The sequence below is a fragment of the Agelaius tricolor genome, unplaced genomic scaffold (genome assembly GCF_023055355.1).
Source record: "Agelaius tricolor isolate 1412-34295 unplaced genomic scaffold, bAgeTri1.0.p SCAF_72, whole genome shotgun sequence".
Lineage (NCBI taxonomy): Eukaryota > Metazoa > Chordata > Aves > Passeriformes > Icteridae > Agelaius > Agelaius tricolor.
Window position 1 is genome coordinate 107744 of NW_027269332.1, and position 18418 is coordinate 126161.

The 18418-nt window shown below is 48.5% G+C and overlaps 1 long non-coding RNA gene across 1 annotated transcript; it reads right to left on the reverse strand.

Moving 5' to 3' along the window:
* Window positions 1-4744: 4744 nt before the first annotated feature.
* Window positions 4745-7048, reverse strand: LOC139585311 (uncharacterized). The gene is made up of 2 exons (XR_011677031.1): window positions 5659-7048; window positions 4745-5249 (listed from the first exon to the last, which is right to left on the reverse strand). It is a non-coding gene; the product is annotated as an uncharacterized lncRNA (long non-coding RNA).
* Between the last annotated feature and the right edge of the window lie 11370 nt (window positions 7049-18418).

Consider the following 18418-nt stretch of genomic DNA (forward strand, 5'->3'; position numbering starts at 1 on the left):
ACCAAAGAAATAAAAGCCCTGGAAGACGAGAAACACAAACGCAATTAGAGAGATTTTAAAAACCCCGCTGCTATTAACGACACGACGCCACCTCGAACGCACCGAAACAAACGCTACACGCCCACGCTAATAAAAGCCACCGCGACAGAGTTAAAATCCGAGCCGCTGCTTCACGCAACGACCCGTAGAAACCATTGCACGCCTTTAAAAACAGAATAGCCCGGCAAAAAAAATATCCGACTACGGAACTCGATTCAAACCAAACCTTAATCGTCACCACCCGAAGAACCGAGAACCGTACCGGTCAGGAAGAACGCCATAGCCCTTAGCGCACACCCGCTGCGACCAGAACAAACCCGTGCGATCGATCCCTACAAAGCCACCTCCGAACCACGACACCCCAGAACTTGCGGCAGCCCAACCCCGCGCTGCCGGCCCCGGACGGAGCGCGGCTCCCGGCGGCAAAGCGGCTCCTCCGGCGGCTGCTCCGGCGCGCAGGGGCGGCGCCGCCCCGGAGACCCCCCCGCCCCCGCCCGCTCCCCCTGCCCGGGGGGCCCCGGCGGCGCCCGAGCCCCGCGCCCGGAGCGGACAGAGCGGCCGGCACCGGCCGGGCCGGCGCAGCAGCGCCCGCGCCGCCTCTGCCGCCCTTGGCCGGCCCGGCGCCAGCTGCCCTCGGCTCCGCACGGCGGCTCGCACCGGCAAAGCGGCTCCGCCGCTGCCGCGCCAAATTCCCCCCCGCGCCTCGGCACCCGCCCGGCCCGGGCCGGCAGCGCTCCCGAGCGGCAACGCTCCGGCCCGGGCCGCGGCCACAAGAAGCGCCCGCAAATGCAGCGGCACAGCCCGACTGCAGCCCTGCAAACGCCGCCAGAGCTGCGGCTTCCCGCAACTCAACCCCGAAACTGACGCCGCGGGCGGCGCTCACCTCGCTTCAACAAGGGCAAAGAAATGGCTTCTCCCCTTCAAGTTCATCCCCTAGGAGAGCAGAAAAGAAGGGGCTTTCCTCCAATGAAATCCTGCAAGCCATGTGCAAAGGGGGATTTTGACCTCCATTCAAACCCTTGCAAAGGAGGGACACCAGCGCTGTCCCCTCCATTTAAACCTTAGGATGACGAAAATGGGCTGGCTACCTTCAAATCAAAGCCATCCGATGACAACAATACTTTGCCCATTCCCGTTCAAATGGAACGCAGGGATTCCCTGTCACCCCTGGGATACCCCTAACAGCCGGGAAAAGGCAGCTTTTCCTTCAACCGACATCCTTGGAACCGCAAGCGAAAGCGGATCCCCCCCAGTTCCAACACAGACAATATTAGGAGAGTAGCTGCTTGCCTCTCCTTCATTTCTTTTGTCTTCACAAGCTCCCTTTTTGTTCCTGGGGAACCGGGGAGGGGGGACTGCCAAGATCCAATTGAAAAGGGAAAGGAGCAAAGTCCCCGCTCCAAATCCACACGCGCTCACCCGTTCGGCTGCTGCTTCCCGGCACAAAGATTCGTCCCTCGGCACCTCCTTGAAGCGATGCTCCGCGGATCCAAGCGCGTATCCAGGTGTTCGCCCAGACGCTGCCAGAAGCTCTCGCAGTCCTTCCATGAGACAGCCCCGGGAGCCCCCCGTGAACCCCTCTACTCAGCAGCTCCATGCAAAAGGCAGCTGAGGCGAAGCCTCCCCCTAAAACAGCCTCGCACCCCCCCCCCCCCCGCCCGGCAGGAGCCGGCCCCTCATCATCCTCACAGCTCACACCTGGCGCTGATGCCACTCTCCAACAGCGCCTCTCCCCGTCCAGCACACAGCCCGCTTCTCACAGACACAGAGCCAACAGAAATCTGCTCCGGGTGCTGGCTGTTCTTAGTCCGTCTGCTTCCACAATTCAGACACGGACGTGTGCTGATGGCACTGAGGGAAAGCTTTCCAGTGCACAAAACTGTCATTCTGGTAGCACGCTTTGAGACGCCTTCAGAAAAAGCAGAATCAGCGCCGCCTCCTAAGAGCCCTGCTGAGGAACCCCGCCCTCCTTGGGACACCCCCAATGCAGCAGAGCTCGAAAAACGAGGGCAAAAGTCAAGCTTGGAGTGGAAAAAGACAATAGAAATACAGCAGCCTTTCAAGAAAGCCTTCACACAGTAATAGTGGGAGCCGGTCCCATTTCTTCTTTCCTTGCTCTCTGGAATGACATCAATACGAAGTAAAAAAACCCACACGAAACACAAGGCAGAGCTGGGATTTGACACGTCTTCCTTTTGGCTCTCGGGATGACAAGCGCCTCTTCCGGGACTGCGACACGCTTTGGGCGCTGGCAGAGAACGGAGGCAAAAGGTGCCAGAGAGCCCTTTCTATCGCCTTCAGCCCCTGCAGCTGTTCTGAGGGTTCCAGGGCACAGCTCGCTCCGTTCCTAGATCAAAACCTCACGGCAATATCTTCAGAACTACTACGCATCTCCAGTCGGAACCTTCTACCTTCCTGTAAACAAATGAGTGCATAGAGAGGCTTTCTCCCCAGCTGAGTTTAGAGACCAATTCCTATTCTTTAGCAATACCTAGAAAACCGAATGCCTTGCCAGGTTTTAGCATCCTACACCCACTCACCCCTCCCTGTGCATTTGGTGGCAGCTTTGGGTCCCTCTGGGGGACGGCACCCAGCGTGACCCCCGCCCCTCGCCCGCCCCCCACCTGCTCCTGCACCGCCGTGGGGCTCCCTCTCCTGGGCACCTTGGGCTGCCCCCAACGGCATCAGAGCCCCGAGTCTTCACCCCGCCTTTCCCTGACCCCCAAAGAAGGCTCCGAACGAATCCGACTGCCCCGGACAGCAGCGCAGCGCTTCCCCCAAGCCCTTCCCACACGTGCATAGCCCCAGCAAGGGATTCTGCTGCAACAAGAAAGGGGGGGCAGCCCCCAGAAGGCTTGAGGTTCCTGCCCAGCCTCGCTGTCACGGGCCAGGGGCAGCGAGAGAGGGAGCGGCACAGACGGCGGGGACGGCCCGGCACGGAGCGGGGGCCGCTCTCAGCGCGATGCCGGCAAAGCCGCAGCTCCGGCGCTGTCGGCCGCGCTGCTTGAGCGGCACGGGGGGATCCGCCGAGAGCCTCCGGCCCCGCGCGGGGACTCCCGCAAGGGCCCAGGGGCGCCGGGCTCCGGCCCTCGGGGCTTTATTCTCCGGCAGCCCGAGCCCCGCGGCTGCGGGGCAAAGAAGGAAAGGGGGCACGGGAAGAGAGGAGCGAGAGCAGGGCACGGGAAAGGGCGGCGAGGGAGCTCGGGCTGTGCAGGAAAGCGGCACGGGAAGGGAAAGCCCGGGACGAGGGTACACGGAGGCTGGGCACAGGAAGGAGAGAGGGGGAACAGAAGGGAGTAGCGGGCTAGGGACAGGACAGGAAGGAGCCGGCTTTGCGGGGGGAGAGGGAATGGGGGAAAGGGAGCGAGAGAAGGCGAAGACGGGGAGAAGGAAGGAGGGCTAGAGAGAGGGACAGGCGGGGAAGCCTCCCAGAGCCCCGGCTGCACCCCGAGCCCGGCCCGGCGCCTCGCCCTGCCCGGGATGCTGCGGCGCTCGGCGGAGCTCGGCTCGCTCCGGAGACGCTCGGCTCGAGTCGGCTCTTGGCGCCTCAACTCGGCTCTTGGCGCCTGCATTCGCCTCTTCGGCCGAGCTCGCCTCGCTTCGGCCCAACTCCCAGCCGCTCTGTGCCTTCGGCGCGCCTCGGCTCCGCTCGCCTCGCCTCGGCTCCCCGACGGCGGGCGGGCAAGCGCCGCCGCCTCCCGTTCAGCTCGCCCGGCTCGGGGCTCTCCCGCTGCCGCGTCCCGCGGGCGGCCCGGCCACGGCGCGGACACGACCGGGAGCGCGGGCTCGGGCAGGAGCTCAGTAGGCTGGGAGCGCACTGGCGCTAAGCAGCGCGCACGAGAGCAGCAGGCTCGCTTCGCCTGAGCTCGGCTCGCTTCGCTTCAGGCAGCCTCGGAAGCCTCGCCTCAGTTCGCTCGAGGCCGTCAGGGTCGGCCGCTCTCGCCTTGCTTCGGCCGAGCTCGTGCGATTCCCCCGAAGGCGGCGGCGTTTGGTTGTGGTTTTAGAAATAGCCTCCTCTATCGATTGGATCTCTCTACAGTTAGATTTATATTTCTAGAATACTTCTATTAATCCAAACAAAAACCCCATCTCTAACCAAATAAATACAAGAAAACACCTTCTTTTAAACGGTATGGAAATATTTTTATACTTTGTGTACTTATACTCACATTTATATTTATCGTTTCTTTTGATGCAATCTATTAATAATTATCTATAATATCTATAAAATTCTAGACATGTATTTAAAGTATTATCTATATTATGTATCGTATCTACTGCTGCAACTGATTTTTTCTTCTAGTTTTAAACTTTCTCTGTATGTATTTATGATATCTTTCTAGACTTAGATTTCTACCTTCATATTCTTTGTATTTATCATTTTTATCATCAAAACCCTGCCTATTGACAAGTAAAAAAAAAAACGCTTTCTTTAACGATCTAAAAAATATTTTTATATTTATAATTTTCCTATTTCTATTTATAATTTGCTCTCTAGTACGTGATAACATACCTGCTCCTGCACCGCAGTGGGGCTCCCTCTCCTGGGCACCTCGGGGTGCCCCCAGGGGCATCAGAGCCCCGAGTCTTCACCCCCCCCCCCCCCCCCCTTTTCCTCTAGTTAGAAACGACACTGGAACTTTTTTCTGGAAACAAAGACACGACCTAAATCCTCTCCCCATGTCCTAGACAGATAGATGTTCAGTTCTTAGTTGACTGGGCAGCAGTTTCTTCAATAGAATGATAAACAATATGGAAAGGTTTTAGCTACAAGCAAATAGGCAAATCATCGGAACAAGGTCCTGGTGGCCAGCCACTGCAGTTCTTTTGAAGCAATTTTTTAAACAATCAAATACTGATACCACAAAAAATAAAGCAAAAAGCCGACTACTGGCTAAGAAAGAAGGAAAAATTAACTTTGGACGACAACAACAACATTCCAAGGACACAGGCTTTTTTCCAATCTCAGACCTTATTACTACTACCTCTCTTGGGAATTCTCATCGTGGATCCCAAAAGGAATAAATCCCTCAGCGTGTCCTAAAGCACCAAGGAGCTACCTACAAGTGAAGGTGGCTACTTTCAGTGCAGACACAGCTGATGACACAGCCGTAGCACAGTTCTGTGCTGCACAGGGATAGTACTGTCTCCTCTTCTCCAGCAGCTGACTCTCTCCTGCCATGGCTTCTGTAAATGCATCAGAGCACGACCTTAACCACAAACAGGCAAGAAAACACCATCCGAAGTCTTTCATTAAGCAGTACAAGAAGGGTTCCAAGCAGAGACCAACAGAATTTCAAGGAAGCAGTATGCAATTAAACCCCCTCAGATTTGTTCAAGTAGCCGGCAAAATGGAACCATTCAGAAACGACAAAGAAAACCCCCCCAAGTATTTATACAGGAGTCCTTAATGTCAGCAAGGGGATGACAGGTTATGTTCAGATAAGATGAATGTTTATTTGGATCTATAAATAAACTTCTCTCGTGGTCCTTTGCCAAAAAATAGAACCTACAAGTGAACACCTACACCTGCCTCAAGAGACCTAACGAGCCCCTGGCAGCCACCGGCATCAAAGCGCAGTGGATGTTTCTAATCCAGGCTAAGGAGAACAATGTCACCTTTTGTTCTCTCCAGTTTGTTTCCTCTGCAGTCCTAGTTGCTTCTTATGATTTTTACAGTCTCTGTATCTTCTCGGGCAGCGCTGAGTCTGACGACCGGGATACGAGAGTCCTTCCCTGCCCTACGGAGAGAACCAGGAAAAAAAGTTCAAAAAAGAACAGGGCAGTTTGAAGTTAATACCTCCGACGAGAAGCAGCACCCGACAAACAGAGCAACGGTGAACAAAGCGTGACACCTCCCTGGGGACAGAAGACTTACAAACTCTCCGGGATTTACAATTCTAGTAACCAAGCCCTTCAGCACAGCAGCCAAGTGTCCCATCAGGTGGTGCTGCACCAAAGCACGATCCGAGAGGTTCCAAAGAGTGAAATGCACGTTACTGTCCAAAGACGTAAAATCTTGCAAAATAACAAAACTACAATAGATCTAAACTACAGGGCAAGAGTACAAGTGTTAGCTTGTGGAGCTGGAACCATCCAGGTGAGCAACTGCTAACTGGATCCTCAACAGACTTTGAGGAACCCTTCAGGATACAGAAGGGTTTTCCCCAGAAATTGCACAGGCCGAGTTTTGATAGAAGTACACTTGCCAGATGCTCAGAAACGTCACCCATCCTCCTCCGGGTGTCCTGAGAGAGCTGCGAATGGCTCTCACGTGGTTTGAGCTGGTTCTGTAAGGGCTCAGGGTGAATTTCACCAGATGCAACCAAACTGGGCAACACCCAGTGGGACAGAAGGAACCCAAAGCTTGTTTTACCCAAAGCTTGGGTAAGCAGAGCTCCAGCAAATACTGAGGAAACGGACAGAACGGGGTAACAAATAATAAACATACCTTTTTTTTTTTTTTTTTTTTTCTTTTCAGATGAGCAAAACAATTAAGGAGAAGGTGAAAACCTCACCATGACTGAACATTTCATCACCTGTAAGCTGACCATCCTTAGCATAGAGGACTCCAAATTTAAAATTCACCGATCCCTGGAAAATAAAACCAAATATTATTTGGTGAACAGTCAAACAGAAGACATAAAAATTTGGTTCCTCTAATCTTTGCCTACATCCTACACGTTAGAACATACATTTTATACCATCTCCTACTACACAATAATTTACCTTTAAACTTTGATAGTATAGCATAAAATCATTAACTTAGACGGGTGATCAATTATGATTAAGTTGGTGCTTCAGGTTATTTTTGCTGTCAGGTTCCAAAAAACATGACTTCTTTTTACTGTAACGAGCAATTGATTTAGAAGTCATCAAAAGCCCATCCAAATACAAAGCCGTATTCACCGGACGGGTCTGTGAGCAAGAAGTAGTTAGGCTTGTACTCACCTCTTGCCCTTCAAGAACCAATACATCCTGTCAACAAAAACAGCATCTTTAGCCCCCCCCTATTAAAGATTCTACAAGGATGATGCTTTTATTGGTGTTTAGAAGTTTGGATTTGAAATGGCCAGTTCAATGGATAAAGAGACAGTTTAAGTAGTATTAGGTTATTATTATTATTATTCTTATTAGCTACTGGAAGAAACAAACCGGTAGGATCTATACTTAATTACTTCTATTTCCAGGAAATCATAAAGAAAAAGAACCAAACCAAAAAAAGTCACTTCCTACCTTTTGTATCTCAGGATGAAAAATGTCTCTTGGGCTCTTCTCCAGTTTCTCCAGACTCCTGGCACTGAAATGCAAGTGAACAAGTGCTTTATCGGAGGGCAAGTGCACATTCCAACCCCGAAGCACCAACCGATGGCAGTTACAGCGCTTACAAAATGAATCCTTCCCAGAGCCTCTGGGAAATGGAACGGTTTGTGCAACTGCCATTTCTTCCCCAAAATACTAACTCCCAACACTTCCTAAACTGAGTTTGCATTTTAAAAACAGAAATTAGGGAGACTCAGGGTGGAGATCAGGTTGAAATTGATTTCCTTCTAAAGCACAGGGGCTCTGTTCCATCACCCTTCACTTTGGCTCCACACGGAATCACGGGGAGCATTTTAGGAGGGCTCAAGAACCAATTCTATTTCTCTCTTTTTTCTAGTTCTCTCTCTTCCTAAATAATTCAAGGCAAGTCAAATGAAAAAGGACAAGTTCAGCAGCAAATTCACACTTTTCCCCTTTGTCTGCTCAAGAACAGGCTTTAAAACCACTTCTTGCTGCCTTCAACGGTTAAGACTTGCAAAACAGTTTCGCAAGTTTGATAGGTTTATCATAAAAACCACAGAACGCAAGCTCTGAATGACAGGAAAAGGTACACAGGCAAATATCTCAGCTGATGGTGGCTTATTTGTAAACACAGACCTTAACGGAGATTGCACGCAGAATGTTTCAGTGGGACTCGAAGGGAAAAATATTTTCTGAGTACCCTGTAAACAAGAAAAGCTAGGATATATTACAGGACATACCCACGTGTTCTGCATATTCAAATAGGATTATCAATAAAAACACTTAAGAAGGAAGAAAACCAAGGTAATTTTACTCAGCTATATTTACTGCCGATTTAGAGGAAAAAAAAAAAAAAAAGTGAACCAGAAACGCCTACAGTAGAACTTTAAAACAATTGCTTGGATAAAAGCAGCTCATGGAACATGAAGTAGAAAAAAAGCGAAACCAGTATCAGACCTGCCTATTTTCTTACCATTGCACAAGAAAATCCGACAAGCGGTAGAAAGTCACTGCCTAAAACCGATCCTAGGATGTAACCGAGAACAATGGAGGCATTTGCTAATCTAAACGGAAACCTTTTCCGGACCCTAGTGTCAAATCACACGTTTTGTCTCTCAGCAGCTCAAGGCTGGAGAGCATTTCCCCTGGGGGTCGGGAGGGCAGGGCCACAAGGGGCTGAGTTTGCCGATCGCACCTGTGCCATCAGAAGGATCCAGCCCGGCGCTCCTTGCGCTCGCCATTCTCCGGGCCATCGCTGTGTTTTACTGCTCAGCGATGCCGCTCCATCTGTTTGCGTGGAAGGAAGAGCCACGAGCACTGAGGCACTCAGCAGCCGTGTCATGCCAGCGATGTCGAGCGCTCTCTGCTCGCAAGGCTGAGCCCGCCGCGGAGCCGCCTCCGCAGCCGCTCGTCCGCCCCCGCCCGCAGCAGCGGCAGCGGCCCGAGGGAGACGGCTGCAGCTCGGCGGCTCCCGCGCCTCCGCCAGCCCGAGGGCAGCCGCCGCACAGTGACCGCGGCAGCGCCCGGCGCCGCTCGCCCGGGGCGGCTCCTGCAGCTCCCGGCCCGCGGCAGCAAAGCACCGCCTGGCGCTCCGCCATCGGCGGGCGGCAGCGCGCCCCGCCCGAGCTCAGCCCCCGCCACCGGGACCGCTGAGCGAGGCCGAGGCACCGGGCGGACGCCCCTTCCGCGCCGCTCGGCTCCGTGCGGGCGGCCGGACGGAGGCTTCGCCCCTCCAGCGTCGCTGCCGCGGCTCCGTCCCGCGCGGGACAGGCGCCGGGAGCTCCCCGCGCCCAGCCCGCTCCCCCGGCGAGCGGCCGCCTCGGCCCGCCAGCCATTCATATGGCGCGTCGGCCGTTGCGTCAGACGCCGCGCTTTACGGCCGCAGGGCCTGCCGGGAGTTGGAGTCTCGGACTGACAGCCACCGCTCCGTTCTCCGCCACCGGGAGCTGCGCTCCCGCCAGGGGATCAAACGGCTCCTTCGCTCCTGGGCGCGGAAGCACCTTAGGCAGCACCGCCCCTCCCGAATGTCCTTTCTTTTCCACTCCAACTCTTTTTTCTTTTTTTCACTCTGTTTTTCACCCCCTTTTCCACTTTCGCTCTTTCTTTTTCACTCTCACCCTTTTCCTTTTTCATTTTTTTCTTCCTTTCTCTTCCTCCTTTTTTTTTTCTTCCTTTCCTTTTTCCTTTTCTTTCTTTCTCTCTTTCTTTCTTTCTGTCTGTCATTCTCTAATTCTTTCTTTCTCTCGCTCTCTTCCTTTCTCTCTCTTTCTTTCTGTCTGTCTGTCTCTCTTTCTGTCTCTCTCTCTTTCTTTCTTTCTCTCTCCCTCTCTTTCTTTCTCTCTGTCTCTCTTTCTGTCTCTCTCTCTGTCTCTCTTTCTCTCTCTCTGTCTCTCTTTCTGTCTCTCTTTCTCTCTGTCTCTCTTTCTCTCTGTCTCTCTTTCTCTCTGTCTCTCTTTCTTTCTCTCTTTCTCTCACTCTCTTTCTTTCTGTCTCTCTGTCTCTCTTTCTTTCTTTCTCTCTGTCTCTCTTTCTGTCTCTCTCTCTCTCTGTCCCTCTTCATTTCTTTCTTTCTTTCTTTCTTTCTTTCTTTCTTTCTTTCTTTCTTTCTTTCTTTCTTTCTTTCTTTCTCTCTGTCTCTCTTTCTGTCTTCTTTCTTTCTTTCTTTCTTTTTCTTTCTTTCTTTCTTTCTTTCTTTCTTTCTTTCTTTCTTTCTTTCTCTCTTTCTTTCTTTCTCTCTCTCTCTCTTTCTTTCTTTCTTTCTCTCTTTCTCTTTCTTTCTTTCTTTCTTTCTTTCTTTCTTTCTCTCTTTCTTTCTTTCTTTCTTTCTTTCTGTCTTTCTCTATTTCTTTCTCTCTCTTTCTTTCTTTCTTTCTCTCGCTCTCTTCCTGTCTCTCTCTTTCTTTCTTTCTTTCTGTCTTTCTCTATTTCTTTCTCTCTCTTTTTCTTTCTTTCTCTCGCTCTCTTCCTGTCTCTCTCTTTCTTTCTTTCTTTCTTTCTTTCTTTCTCTATTTCTTTCTCTCTCTCTTTCTTTCTTTCTTTCTCTCGCTCTCTTCCTGTCTCTCTCTTTCTTTTTTTCTTTCTCTATTTGTTTCTCTATTTCTTTCTCTCTCTCTTTCTCTTCCTGTCTCTCTCTTTCTATCTTTCTCTCTCTATTTCTTTCTCTATTTCTTTCTCTCGCTCACTTTCTGTCTCTCTGTATTTCTTTCTCTCTCTCTTTCTTTCTTTCTTCCTTTCCTTTTTCCTTTTCTTTCTGTCTCTCTTTCTTTCTTTCTGTCTCTATTTCTCTCTTTCTTTCTCTCTCTTTCTGTCTCTCTCTTTCTTTCTGTCTCTCTTTATTTCTTTCTCTCTCTTTCTTTCTGTCTCTTTCTCTTTGTCTCTCTCTCTCTTTAATTCTTTCTCTCTTTCTTTCGCTGTATTTCTAATCTTGGCTTTCCATTCTAGCTTTAGAATAAAAAAAAGCAGCAGTAGAAACGTTCAGGCGACTGGGGAGTGCAAAAAACCCCAAAACGGCAATGATTTTAGGAAAACTTTTTCCTCCATGGGAGCCTGAAATTTTCTACAGCTGCAGGTAACATAGAGCTTTTATTTCTTCTTCTATATAGATTATACTTTATACTCTATTTATACATCGCCCCCTGCCGTCTGCATGGGCGCACTGCAGGCACAGCGCCCCCTGCCGCCTGCATGGGCGCACTGCAGGCACAGCGCCCCCTGCCGTCTGCATGGGCGTACTGCAGGCACAGCGCCCCCTGCCGTCTGCATGGGCGCACTGCAGGCAGAGCGCCCCCTGCCGTCTGCTTTGGCGCACTGCAGGCACAGCGCCCCCTGCCGTCTGCATGGGCGCACTGCAGGCAGAGCGCCCCCTGCCGTTTGCTTTGGCGCACTACAGGCACAGCGCCCCCTGCCGTCTGCATCGGCGCACTGCAGGCAGAGTGCCGCCTAATGACGTCAGCCCGTCGACACGGCGCCCCGCCCAGGACACGCCCACTCGGGCGGCCCTCGCCATCTTGTACGGCACCCCGTGTCGGCCAGGGCGCCGCCAGCCTTTACGGAACAATTTTACGGCAGTCGCGCTTTACGACACTTTTACGACAGTCGCGCTTTACGGCACCTTTTACGACAGTCGCGATTTACGGCAGTTTTACGACAGTCGCGCTTTACGGCACCTTTTGCGACAGTCGCGCTTTACGGCACCTTTTACGACAGTCGCGCTTTACGGCACCTTTTGTGACAGTAACGCTTTACGGCACCTTTTACGACAGTCGCGCTTTACGGCACCTTTTACGACAGTCGCGCTTTACGGCACCTTTTACGACAGTCGCGCTTTACGGCACCTTTTGCGACAGTCGCGCTTTACGGCACCTTTTGCGACAGTCGCGCTTTACGGCACCTTTTGCGACAGTCGCGCTTTACGGCACCTTTTGCGACAGTAACGCTTTACGGCACCTTTTACGACAGTAACGCTTTACGGCACCTTTTACGACAGTCGCGCTTTACGGCACCTTTTGCGACAGTCGCGCTTTACGGCACCTTTTGCGACAGTCGCGCTTTACGGCACCTTTTGCGACACTCACGGTTTATGGCATTACCCTTTATGGAACTTTTATGGTACTTTACAGCACTTTACGGTTTTTATTTTGTTTTTAATCTATTTTTATTTTTTATTAATTTTTTTTTTACTTAATGGTTATTTTTAATTTTTCAAGCTTTTATTTTTCTAATTCTATTTTTTATTTACTTATTATTTTTAATTTTTCTATTTCTAAAGCTTTTTATTTTATTTTTTAAATTTTATTTTTTATTTAATTTTTAATTTTTCTATTTTTAAAGCTGTTTTTTTTAAATTTAATTTTTTAAAAATTTTTCTATCTTTAGGGCTTTAATTTTATTTTTTAATTTTATTTTTATTTTTCAATTTTTAAAACACATTTTATTTTTCTAGTTATATTTTTTATTTAATTTTTATTTTTAATTTTTCTATTTATAAGGAATTTATTTTATTTTTTTATTTTATTTTTGATTAAATTTATATTTTTTTCTATTTTTAAAGTTTTTATTTTTTTTTATTTAGTGCTGCCCAGACCAACTCAAGCTGGTGATTGTGGTGGTGTTTGAGGGTCTTGCATTACGGCACTACCTTTTATGGAGCTCTTACAGCACTTTACAGTTTTTATTTTGTTTTTCATTTATTTTAAATTAATTTTGTTTTTTTTTTTACTTTTATTTAATTTTTATTTTTAATTTTTCTATTTTTAAAGCATTTTTATTTTATTTTTAATTTTATTTTTTATTTACTTAGTATTTTTAATTTTTCTATATTTAACGTCTTTTATTTTATTTTTTATTTTTTAATTTTACTTACTATGTTTAATTTTTTTATTTCTAAAGATTTTTATTTTTTATTTTTTTAAGTTTAAACTTTTCTATTTTTAAAGCATTTATTTTATTTATTTTTATTTTTTATTTAATGTTTATTTTTAATTTTTTTATTTTTAGAGCTTTAATTTTATTTTTTAATTTTATTTTTTATTTTTCTATTTTTAAAGCTATTTTATTTTTCTAATTTTATTTTTTATTTTTAATTTTTCTATTTTTAAAGCATTTATTTTGTAATTTTTATTTTTCTATTTTTAAAGCTTTTATTTTTCTTATTTTCTTATTTTATTTTTTATTTTTCTATTTTTAAAGCATTTATTTTATAATTTTTATTTTTCTATTTTTAAAGCTTTTATTTTTCTTATTTTATTTTTTATTTTTTATTTTTCTATTTTTAAAGCATTTATTTTATAATTTTTATTTTTCTATTTTTAAAGCTTTTATTTTATTTTTCTTATTTTATTTTTTATTTTTTATTTTTAATTTTTCTATTTTTAAAGGTTTTTATTTTTTTTTTATTTAGTGCTGCCCAGACCAACTCAAGCTGGTGATTGTGGTGGTGTTTGAGGGTCTTGCATTACGGCACTACCTTTTATGGAACTCTTACCGCACTTTACAGCACTTTACAGTTTTTATTTTGTTTTTCATTTATTTTAAATTAATTTTGTTTTTTTACTTTTATTTAATTTTTATTTTTAATTTTTCTATTTTTAAAGCATTTTATTACATTTCATTTGGTGCTGCCCAAACCTGCTGTAGTGCATTTTTATACTTTATAATACTTTGAAGTCGTTTTGTTTTGTATCCCCATATTTTTCCCAAATGGTTTATCCCAAACTGTACCCCCCTCCTTCTACCTGCGTTATCCCTCTCCCGGGATGAGATCATCCCCAAACCCCCACCCTGGCTCTCTGTCAATGACTCAGCCTCCCATCCCCTCCATGCAGAAGTTTCGGTCCAAGTCGTCCAGTGATTAGCCAGAGGCCAGGGGTCAGCCCCCTGAGCCTTGCCCCATACGCTGTCCTGTATGTCTATGCCCCAGCATCCATCCCTTAGGGTCACTTACTGGTTGGTAAAATGTTATCTACTTTTGGTTTCCACCTCCCTTTAAATGTAACCTTGGCACATCTCCCTGGGCCTCTGGGCAGGAGGCCCCTGAGGTGCAGGAGCTCCTTTGGGACTCCTAATAAAACCTTGGATTAACCCCTGCTAAGAGTCGGCCCTTTATCATCTACCGCTGTCTCTGGTGTCTCTTGTGCTGCACAGGGGCCCAGCCCAGGTGCCCTCAGCACCCTCGGGGCACAGAGAGTGTCTCCCCCAGCCCAGGTGCCCTCAGCACCCTCGGGGCACAGAGAGTGTCTCCCCGCTCTCGGGCGTGTCAGGGCTGCCCCCCGGTGTCTGCCGACTCGGGACCGGCCGAGGGTTACTGAGAGGCTCGCACAAACCCGCTCGGCTGCTGATTGTGGCGGTGTTTGAGGGTCCCCAGGACGAGGGAAGAGACGAGAATCTTGACTCCACCTTTCAGAAGGCTGAAATATTATTTTATGATCTCTATTATATTAAAAGAAAATGAGATAGTAGAACTATACTAAAAGAGCAAGGAGACATCAGAAAGCTGGAAAGGAATGAATAATAAAAACCTGGGACTGCTCACAGCCCCGACGCAGCTGGACCATGATTGGTCATCAAGTAGACACTGCACAGGAGACTAATCCAAGATGCCCCTGTTGCTAAACCATCTCCAGCCCACACTCCACAGCCAGCAGATCATAATTGGTTCCATTTCTGTTCTGAGGCTTCTCAGGAGAAAAATCCCTGCAAAAGGATTTTCATCAAACACGTCAGTGCCAGGTGATGGCACAGGCAGCATCGGCCGGCCGAGGTCACTGTGTCATCCCTGCCAGCCCAGGTGTCACAGCAAGGAGGAGAGAGTTCACCCTGTGCTCACCCTGCAATACAGAGCAATACAACACAACACACATATTAACACAAGATGATAACCTTTTTCTATTTTCTTTACATGTGGATTTATTGTTATAGGAAACCCAAAACAACAAAAGCACACAAAAAACAACACTCATCTACAATTAACACCCCCTTCAGATGACACACGAAGTCACCATCCCTCTCATCACAACTGCTAAATTACACCCCAGCAATCATTGGTCCTCGGGAACGTGGTTCCCGGGAGCCTCAAAAAAATCTTCCTGCCTGACAAAAACCCCGGTCCCTGGCCAGTCCGCGCCCAAACTCTGGTGATGAGCATCGCCTCACAGACCGACTGGGACCGAGGAAAAAAAAAACAGCCGGGGGGAGGGAAACCCAGCTGGGGATTTTTTATTCTAAATTTAAAAATGAGTTGAAAAACTTGAAAAGCAAAAGTCACACACACAAGGTTAAATCCAGTAATCCAGTCGGCATGCGCTGACACACGCAGAGACGAGCAGACGCAGACAGACACAGACACGTGCTCTCACACACGCTCACACGCTCTTCCCACTTACACGCTCGCTGCGGCCCTTACTCGAGACGCTGAAGAACGTGCTGCCACACATCATCTGGCTGCGCTCCTTGACGTCAGTTGGTAGGTTCTGGGGAAATCGGTAGCCTTGGGGACCTGTGAGACGACAGGAAGCGGTCAACGAGTGGCTATCTGACAGCTAGGACTTGTCTCCACTCTGGACCAATAAGTTTTCTACCCAAAATCCCATAAAAGACAGATGAACAGTAAAGTTTTTATAACTCTTCTACCTGACTGTGACTACGTGCCCGGGCAGGGCAGCTCCAACCATAAGTGGTACAATATAAGTACACACAACAATGTAAGTCGATGCATACAGTGCAAGTGTACATAGAGGGTAGGTACATACAGTATAAGCCAGCACAGGTACACACAATATAAGCCAGGACTTGAGATAACTCGCTGGAAGATGAATTCTTGAGTCCTATACCCTTCAGAAGATGGAACCTATAGAAGTACTGCAGTCACATGAGGAGGGTGCAAGACACTCCCTCTAGCAGTCCAAGAAAATGGCATGGAAAAAAAGGCACTACCAAAGCTGGTAGTGAGAAGGAAGATGGATGAGAACATCTTGTCCGTTTGAGACATTCCTGTCTCAAAGAGTAAAAATGTAAAGATGCCAGAATAAGGGATATCCAGAAAGGAACGTGAGTAGAATACAGCCTATACGGCACAGAATAGTGCCAATAAAGCATTGAGACGTAACAAAGGCCTATGACGTGGAAGACAACGGACACAGACACGGACAACACAGACACGGACAACACAGACACGGACAACACAGACACGGACAACACAGACACGGGTGACATAACACAGAGACAAGTGGCAACTGCCTGGCACTGTCCCCTTAGGCACCCGAGATGCCTAGCGCAAGATGTGCCAGAGGCTGATGATGCCAAAGGAGAGGAAGCCCTATGACGATAGCACGTGATGATGAAATGTAACTCGTTAAAAGAAGTTAGTGCCAAAGCAGTTAAGAGGATGCTCGAGAGGCTCAGCAAGCCTAGAGAAGGAAGCCAACGGCCAGGTGACCGTGGCTATAGCTCCGGACGTGAAGGCGAGCTCCTCAGGGGAAAGATCCGTGACGACGTCGGGCCGAGGAAGGCGGACGATGCAAAGTTCACGAGAATCCTGAGATGGGTCGGAACTGCCCTGCCCGGCAAAGGCTCTGGTCAGGCTGAGGAGAAACCCTCTCCCTTTTCTTCCAGAGAGCTGGTCCCACTACAGACCTCTCCGCTAAGCTGACATCAAATTGCCCTCTGTGATAGTAAAGGTTTTTCCCCTTCTCCCAACTGCTGGCCCTGACACTTAGCTTTTGGAAAAGGAGCAGACAAAATCCATCCTCGGTCGGACGTGGATGTTGAAACGTGCTCCGTGTGTGCCTCGGTGCTGTCGTTTCCAACCTTTGGCTACGAGGCTCCTCAGGGTACCTAAGACAAAACAGAAAAGGTGACTATTGCCGTCAAAAACAGTAATCCCCAGGGCTCCTCCGCACCCCTGCCCCGGCTCACCTCAAATCTTGATTTGACTCCAGAGGGTGCCCAGAAGATACCTGCAAAGAGAAAAGGTACACACTTAGCATGCTGCTGTGTAACACTCACCTGTGAGTCAGCCTGCCTAAACACCGACTCACCTGCCCTCCTCTGTTCCTTGGCGTGCCTAGGGCAGCGACAGCACCTGCAAAGAAACAAAGCAGAAAAGCATGCTGAGACACTGTGAAAACACAACCTCCCAAATCTGACAAGGATGCCACACTGATACCTTAAGCTGCACACAGCTGGAATGGGCATGCCCGGCCAGGATAGATGGCAAGTGGACCACCTAAAATAAAAAGTGGAGATGCTAAGAGCTGCACCAGAAACTGAGACATCAGCAAAAACAACTGCTTCTGTACACTACTCAATGCTCACCTCGCCCACTTGGCCTTGACTTCCTAAAAAGAGAGACAAAGAAGACTGCTCTAACAGCCATCATTTATGCTCTCTCTACAGAGACAAACAGTGACTGACCTGCTCGGGGGAATCCCCTCACCCGGGATGAGAGGCTCTGCCCTGGCTTTCATCCTTCTGCACCTGAAAGAAAGGACAAAAATCAAAGAGCTGCAGGATAACTTAAGAGCTCCAGACATCTTGTGCCCATCTACAAATCCCACCTAGAGTCCAATGACACCCCACATTACAAACATCAAGTCCCCGGGACTTCTCCTATTGCACCAGGCTATGCAGCAAGGCAGAGCAGCTCCAGCACAAATGTGTGCAGACACCCGTGACACAGGACAGGACAAACAACGGGGACACAACAGGAACAGAAATCTCTGGGTAAGGAAAATGACAGCGAGCACCAAGAGGACGCAAAATTAGAAGACCGAGGGGAAACTGATGGCGGGCTGATGAAGTTCAGAGAACCCTGGAGGAACAAGATGCTAACTGAATGATTTATTCCAAGAACTGCAAAGATGGATGCCCGAGAATCCTATGGTCAGAAGCCTCTACCTGTCCCCACATTCTTACAAGTCCTAATCCATCATAACAGAACCTTGCAGGGTGCAGCTGTCCATACAGCTCAGAACAAGACCTGAAAAGACATCTGACCGGATGCTTCGAAAAAGAGTTGCCATTCTGATACCTGTCTGAGCTGCTGAGTTAAAAGTTCCATGGCATCGGTGCCAGGGCAAGGAACGCTGAGAGTACAGATGCTAAGACTGGTGCCAAGGTTTCTGACAGGCCCCTCAAAGGGCTATGATAAAAGACATGAGATATCCAACAACACATAATACACAAAAGACAAGTGACACAATACACACCGGGACTGCTCTGCCCCGCTCACCTCAGCACTGGGATCAAAAGTGAGATTTTGCTTTTATGGGGCCTAAGGGGCCGCTTCATGGACACTCCCACCTCCAAAGTGGACTCAAGAACCCCTCGCAGTAATTCCCAAACCAGCACCCTGCTTTCATCCCCCCTGGGGGTCATGGCCCTCTACTTCTCTCTCAGACATCTGGGGATGCCGGTCTCAGGTGCAAAGAAAGGCCACCTCGTCAGCTGGGAAGGTCCTGCTGGCACCGGGCTGGTGTCTCTTAGACAGCTGTATTAAAGAAAACCAAACATCAATGCCTGATCGTGGCACCACATCGGCCAAAACCCCACAAGTCTGCTACTCACCGTGCTCCTAAGAACGCTCAGCTGCTCGGGCCGC